Here is a 7,462-nt window from a genome sequence, read left to right on the forward strand (position 1 = left end):
TCGCATCCTCCTGGCAGGCTCAGCCCCAGCCACTGTCTGAGGCACCGGGTGAAGGACCAGCCCTATTTATTCAGGAGCGTCACGCTCCAACACGAGCGGCAAGATTCAAACTTCAGCTGTCACATCTGAGCAGTGGACCGTGAAAAGAGGTGACTTAATTTCTCAGATGCTCCCTGCAGACAGGTCAGAATCTGAATTAACAATATTATTGATTAAAATCGGCCACAGGGACAAAGCCCGAAATTTGGATTGCCCACAATCTTCCCCACTCCCTGTTTCTGATGAGTTGGATCTGGATGAACATCATCTTTCACTCCCTTTTAGCATTTATTTCTCAGCCACAGAAAGAGCCCAGAGTAAAATCGGAGCCCAAACCCCGGGTAAGCGGGGTTTTTTTATTGCACTCAGATATTTACATATTTTTTTTCTGAGGGCTATAATTCCCCCACACTATTTTTGCTATCGCTTACATCAGCAAAAACACCTACCACCATACTGTGGAAAAAACATCAAGATCTCAGCTATACATTTCCATTCAGGCCCTTCAAGTCTAGCACTTGGGTGCTAGTCAAGAGATGACTGGTATGGTAGCACCAGCAAAACCCAAACTATTCTGGCATCTCTGCCTCTTTCTGCTGATGTGCTTTTATCAACAGTGACTTTCTTAGTGCCTGGGAACAAAATACAGGTGAGTGCCAGAGAAGTGCAACAGCAAAAACAGCAAGGCTGGGATGGACTCAGGGATTTGGGAAGGTGAGGCCAAATTATCGATACCAAAGTAGACGTGTATGTGGCAGTGAGAAACCATAAGAGCACATAGAAAGGGAGGTCAGACCATGCACATCCTTACAATGCTGTAAAGCCACATGTCCATGAGACTTTATGGCCTTATTCTGGCACCATGGTGTCCTCCAGGCCTTACACACATAGGAATTCACCCACCCATTTGGGTTGACCACCAGCTGGCACTTGCTCCTTAGCACATTTCACAGCATCTTTTAGGTTTCTCTCAAAATGAGCCATTAAAGGACTAAAGCAACATGTTGCGGCACACAAGGGGTCAGTCTGGTAATGCCAACACCTTCAGCTCTCATGTGAGATCTTCAGGGGCCACCAGTACAAAGTGATGGCCACAGCAGCACCCCGCACTCTCAGGTTTTGGGGGAACTGGGTTTGTCCTGAATAAGGCAAAGTCACTAACCAGGAAGGAAAAGGGGAAGGGGACACACAGCCACAATAGCAAGGCGAGGAGGAAGGAAGAGGGCAGAAGCAAAATGATGTGGTGGGGTGATAATGTTGTAATTCGGAGCCTTCAAATCACGTCAGCATTTTATACAGTACCAAAATAGTACACTAAAAATTAAGTCACTCAAACTGTCAGCTACTCACCTGCCTCTTAAAAACTTCTCCTGAGATAGGGCCAAAAGTCTTGTGAAGACCTTGTTCAAGAAATCAGTGACAAAACTGGACAAGTGAGGAGTTTTAACTCACGTATGCCAGGGTCACAGAGAGGCCAAGGACAATTTCCATGAGCTAATCCCAAAGTCCAATGGAAGGAATGACCCTTGCTGCTATGGTAGTGGACAAGGAGGTGGCTTTAGAACTGGGGTTTGTTCAACACTTTCAGTTTTCATTGCAGTGAGTTATTAGGAGCCCAGCCTAGGACTGGTTTAAGTGATCTTGCTGGGTGATGGCAGGGGTCTCTTCAAAGAAAAACCTGCAAAATGGTGGGGAAGGCTGCAGTTTACTGGGAGAAATGACCAGTGACCTACTCAAAGTGCTACGGAGGCACCAAAAAAGTTTTAAAGTGTTTCTGAAGTTCATAACTTCAAAGTGATCCTGCTTTTATAGCTGGGGAAAACCAAGAGAAATGAAAGCAACTTTACCCACAGCTGCACGGCAGAGAGGATGGAGTCCAGGCACATAGCTGACACTCCAAGCATGGCTCTTCCACACCCGAGGGAAGACAACACCAGTGCTGGCAGCACTTAAGGAAACTGGTATGGGAAGAAGGTAGCCTGGGAGGTATGCAATGGATAAACCAAGATAACTCAGGAGCGAGATCATGCCCCAGATTTGTGGCTACAGGGCAGCTGTCCATTTCCTGTCTACTCTGGAGAGAAGTGGGAGCTACAGAAGCATGTTTTGGCTGGATGGATTTAGAAAGGTGGCTTTGTACATGTACTGGTTGAACAGTTTGGCTACAGCAACCTCAGTTTTAGCTTGGGGCAGATGTTGTTCCTCAGACCTAGGCAGGATGCCAGGTGCTTTGGCTGAGCTTGTCTCCTCCAGGGATGTGCTGCTGCTGTGTGCCAACACGCGTTGTGAGGATGGGCATAAAGCAATTTCTTCCATGACAGTCATGCTGGTGCTCATCAACTCACTTAGTACCTCTGATGAAACCCATGTGTCCCTCAGGGGAAGGACAGGACGGCCTCCTCTTTGTCACATGTACCAAGGAAGTTGTCCTCTCTGCAGAGGTGGTCTCAGCAGCAGCTCTCCTCCAAGTAGGAGAAGTCAACACTTCAGGGACAAAATAACACGCCCACCTTGGAGCTGCAGGGAAGCAACAGTCATCATGGCTTCCTTTGGGATGCCCAACACTGTCCCTGGCCCAGCCCATGGATGTTTCTGGAAAGACAACCCAAACTGTGGGCTCAGCTCTGCTATTTCATGCAGTGGGGTGGCAGGGCAGTCATTGCCTGCACAGCTCTGAAGAGGAGCAGAGCATAACCTGCAGCTCCCTTTCAGGCCTGCCCTCTTGACTCATAGCTAGAGGCAGATTTTCATAGCCAGGCCCAGCCCTGGCACCATCTCCAATGTGGTATACTTGGGTTTCCCCCAGGATGCTGGGGCCACTTGGTGAACCCCCACCACGTTACCCCAAAAGACGCCCATCGGCCTTTGCTGCTCCTTGAGCTGCTACAAGTTTCTGCTTTGTGAATGTGGATGGGGTGAGAAAGGAGAACTTGACGGAGATACAGTAATCCCAGGGCTTCTGAATCGGCCCGAGAGTAGCTGTGCTGGTTTTGATGTATGACTAATGTGCATATTGATAAATATTGTGGTGTTTTCTCAGGAAGGAAAAACTTGCAGCCACTGTGGGCAGCTAATGACTGCTCATGTTGAGTGGTAATTCCAAAAAGGGAGAAGGAGGGTGAAGATCTAGCCTGAAACTATATTTAAGCTAACCACTTCCCGCTTGCCAGTAATTTGGACGAGTGGCCTTCACATATTGATCTGGGGACTTATCCATGCCAGCATCAACTGACACATGTGAGAAAGATCTTAACAGCTTCTGTATTTTCTGCAGCAGCAGTACCTTTGCAGGCAAGACTTTGACTGGAGTGATTTTTTTATTTTAGTTCCATTAATTTATTTTTAAAGTTTTTCACACCCATTGGATCCTCAGAAAATTATCAGGTGGTTTAGGTTGGAATAGATCTTAAAGATCCCCTAGTTCCAACTCTGCTGCCACAGGCAGGGACAACCTCCACTAGACGAGGTCACTCAAAGCCCTGTCCAACCTGGCCTTGAACCCCTCCAGACATCCTTCCCATGGTACCTCAATCAGAAGCCTACAAAAATGTGGTTGCAAGTATCTCCCATAGGCAATGGTCCAAAAGATGTGCTCCATTGCATGGCTTTGCTGTGCTTCTGCAGCTATTAAACTGCTTCAAAACATCTCATTTCATGGCATCAAGCCACAGAAAGCCTCAGGGAAGTTCAGTGAGGGCAAAGATTTCCTTGAAAACAATGAAAAATAGGTGATGAGAAAGGAGAGTGGAGGTAGGCCAGCCATGTGTGGAAAGAGAGCTCACAATTTTTCGCAGAGGGAAACTGAAGTTTTTACATGCCCAAGCCCCCTCTGAAAGGTGATGATGGAAAACCTATCACAGAGTCTTCAAACACATGAGCCAGGAATGGAGCAAGAACGTGATCTGTAACAACAAGGCAGCTTCAAAGATGCAGAAAATTACCTACCTGAAGCAGGAGGGGGGAAAGAGAGAGGAAAAAAAAAAAAAATCTTTTCCACGTTTGACTAGGATGGGCAGGAAACCAACCGTGACATAAATGCTGGAGTGGAGATATTCCTCTTCCACCCTTCAGTGAGGACCCCTGTGCTCCACAAGTGTGTAGGCATTTGTAAGAAGTTCCATCAGAGACATCTGCAGCAAAAAAGCCTCTCAGCCACACTGAAACCATCAGGTGTGTTTTGAGAGAAAGCAAACTTTCAGCACACCCCTCCTTTCACCACAATTCACCCAGTGTTCCTTGTGGGAGAGATGAAAACTGGGGTTTGAATTGTCACCAGTGTGGTTTGTGGTCCATCACCTGCTTCAAAGATAAAGACATCTCTGCTGAAACCTGACCGAGAGCTGCACCCACACCTATTTCAGCACCAGCTCATTCAGCACTGCCTGAAAACCTGAGCAGAGGCAGCCAGGACCCAAACACAGAGGTGATCTCTCTCTGATCGTACAAAAGTGTGTTTCAGCCATGTCACACAGTGCCCAGTTTCCAGTCTGGGGCTCCTCCCAGCCAAAGTAGGATGTTCCCCATCCTCTTGTGCCTCCTACACCCCAAAAACAGATTCCAAACCAGCCTGTGTTCATTTAGCCATGTATGAAAATATCGTCTTGAACCATTTTTTTCCCACCTGATGTTGCATTTTAAGAAGAATCGTTCCCTTTATACAACTGGCCTTCCTTTCTTCCAAAAAATTGCTAGCCCAAATCTGCAAAAAATGACACTCACACAAGGGTGCAGCCCAGGGGACCAGGGCATGTGGGTCTCCAAGGTCCTGTGCTGGTGGTTACCAGCTCAGACACAACTCAATGGAGTTTTATTCGTACTCAGATGCAAAACAGATGGTGCTTGCTGCAGCAGACCCCAGGTACAGAAGTGAAATTTTTCCATGACAGCAGCAGAACTAGCCAAAGCCTAACAAAATCAGTCCAAAATGAGGTTGTTGAAACCACCTATTGAGCTCACTGTCACTTGCCATCTTTGAGCAAAAGTTCACAGGCTTGCTGGTGATGTGGTATGGGGACAAGACCTCACTTTTGGAGATAGCTTAGAGGAAGGAGAAAGGCTCCGAGCAGGAACAGAAGCTTGACCAGGGTGAGAGGAATTAAAGGAAATTTTTAAGGCACGTGAATTTGATATTCCTGCCTTCCTGGTCAATCCTGAGCCATAGGACCTTTGCAGAGCAGCAACCAGGCACTTTCCGCCAAAGGGAAGGCAACAGTACATGCTGAGCAGCACACCAGAGCGTGCCACCCGAGCCCAGAGCAGGGACAGTTGCCGGGACATCCCGTCCACCCCAGAGATGCAAATGGCACCAGGAGAAAGTCCCCAGACTGCTGTGCTCATTTGCACTTGCTGCTAGAAAAGCACGCTGGAAAAATACCCCAAAGCCACCACACATGAAGCTCTTCATTAGTTTCAAAGATGAGTTAAGCCAAACTGAACCTAACACAAAGCAGAGAATCACAGAATCATTAAGGCTGGAAAAGACCTCTAATCATCAAGCCCAACCATCAACCCAACACTACATGATCATTAAACCATGTCTCCAAGTGCCACGTCTACACGTTTTTTTGAACCCCTCCAGGGAAGGTGACTCTACCACCCCCTGGGCAGCCTGGCCCAATGCCTCACCAAGAAGCAGGAGAGCTATTCCTCAAAGGCACACCGGGAAAGCAGAAAGCACCGTGCCGCTTGGCACGGAAGAGGCGCAGCGGGACCACCACCCAAGGGCTTGACCAGAAAGCGGCGTCGGTGGCTTGGCAGCAGGCCCCAGGTCCCTCTGCATACATTTGCATGCGGGTGCAGGAACCAGTCTAGACAGGGCAGGTGCCCCCGTGCAGCCACCGTTAGCCATTTGCATAGGGGATGCATGGGATGGTGCCGGCTCAAGTCCCCAGCATTGGAGGAAGACGACGAGGAGGAGGAGTTGAAATGAAGCTGGGCTGCGACATGGAAGGAGCCAATGAATTGCAAGCCAGCACATTATAAGTGAGACAGGCCTGTTGACATGGCCTTGCAGCTCTCACAGAGTTGGTGCAGCTTCAATCCGGTGTTCTCCACATTCTGTGAGGAAGGTCTCTTACTCTTAGTGCTTCATTCCTGGGCTAGGGAAGCAGTAGTCTGGGTCTAATTACAACAGCTAGACCAAAACATGCTTCTGGAAACACCCCCGGCTAGATGGAGCCTGCGTTTCACAGAATGGGAAGTTTCCACCAAACTCGAACGTGGCCCCCACAACCCCCAGTGCCTTTCTCTGGAATGTGAAAGAGGACACTGCAACGCCAGGGAGGATGCTCCAGAGTTTCAGGAGATTACACGACGGGTACTAAAGAGAAGAAACTAAATCAGATGGGCAGGATGACATGACCTGATGATCCAGCTGAGCCCACAGCACTGGTGGGAGGCTGCGTATCAAGCATGTCCCTGCAGCAGCTCAGGTTTCGGATGCTTTCTGTGTCTACATCAGCAACCGCACCACTTGCTGGGAGACTGGAAAAAGGAATCAGATCCAGGGAAATGTCAAGATATGGAAGGAGTCACACAAGCTTTCACAGTTGGATCTTTATGCATATGACAAGGAGGAAAGAGGTGCCAAAGGTTCCAGAAAGGCCAGAAAAACAACAAAGATACTGATATGTGAGCACATTTCCCCTCTGGACCTGAGGGTGCAGCCTCCTGAAGGCACATTTTAATTGCTTGAGCTGAATTGTATCCTATGTGGGTAGATTACTTAGGCAAAGATTTAGCAACAGTCCTACTACCAACCTCCCAAGGAGCATTACAACAAGGTTTACGTCCCTTCCCCTCAGAGTTCGACACCTCCATAAATGCAGCTAGAAGCTGGCAGGCTTGCTTAAAGTGGTATTTTGTATTTTGCATTTTTCCAAATATTAGTAGTTGCCATTTTAGTTGAATCAGTAATTAAGCAGTGTCCACACTACTGGGCTTGTGGAATAACCTGTGACTATTATTTTTGGTAGAGCTAGACATGGTCTTGACCCCTTTTCTACTAGTTAAGTCAGAAGGCAGTAGCTCCTCTTTAGAAAGGTAGCACCTCTTGCTTTCTAGCTTGACACAAGCATCCTCAACCACAACAACCAACCTCCCTGGTGGCTAATGGCACATCTCTGCTTCGCACGTGTATTTGTGACTCATTTCCCAACACGTCATCTCTTTCCAGGCTGAGTTTGATAGCTGCACCATATGTGACATTTGTCTCTGCTGTTTATCACCTGTTCAAAGCAGTATTTATCCAACTTGCATGGCAGTACCTTGACATGTCCCATGAGACCAAGTAACTTTCAGTTTATCCGTTCTACTTGCAAAGTTCATCAGCAACACGAGGTCCAGCTCCCTCAGGAGCAGGTCTCGTCTGCTGAGGTCCAGTCTGAATAAGTGTCCCGGTTCAGCTGGGACAGGGTTAGTTCTC

The sequence above is a fragment of the Merops nubicus genome, unplaced genomic scaffold, assembly GCF_000691845.1.
Source record: "Merops nubicus isolate BGI_N331 unplaced genomic scaffold, ASM69184v1 scaffold21428, whole genome shotgun sequence".
Classification (NCBI taxonomy): Eukaryota; Metazoa; Chordata; class Aves; order Coraciiformes; family Meropidae; genus Merops; species Merops nubicus.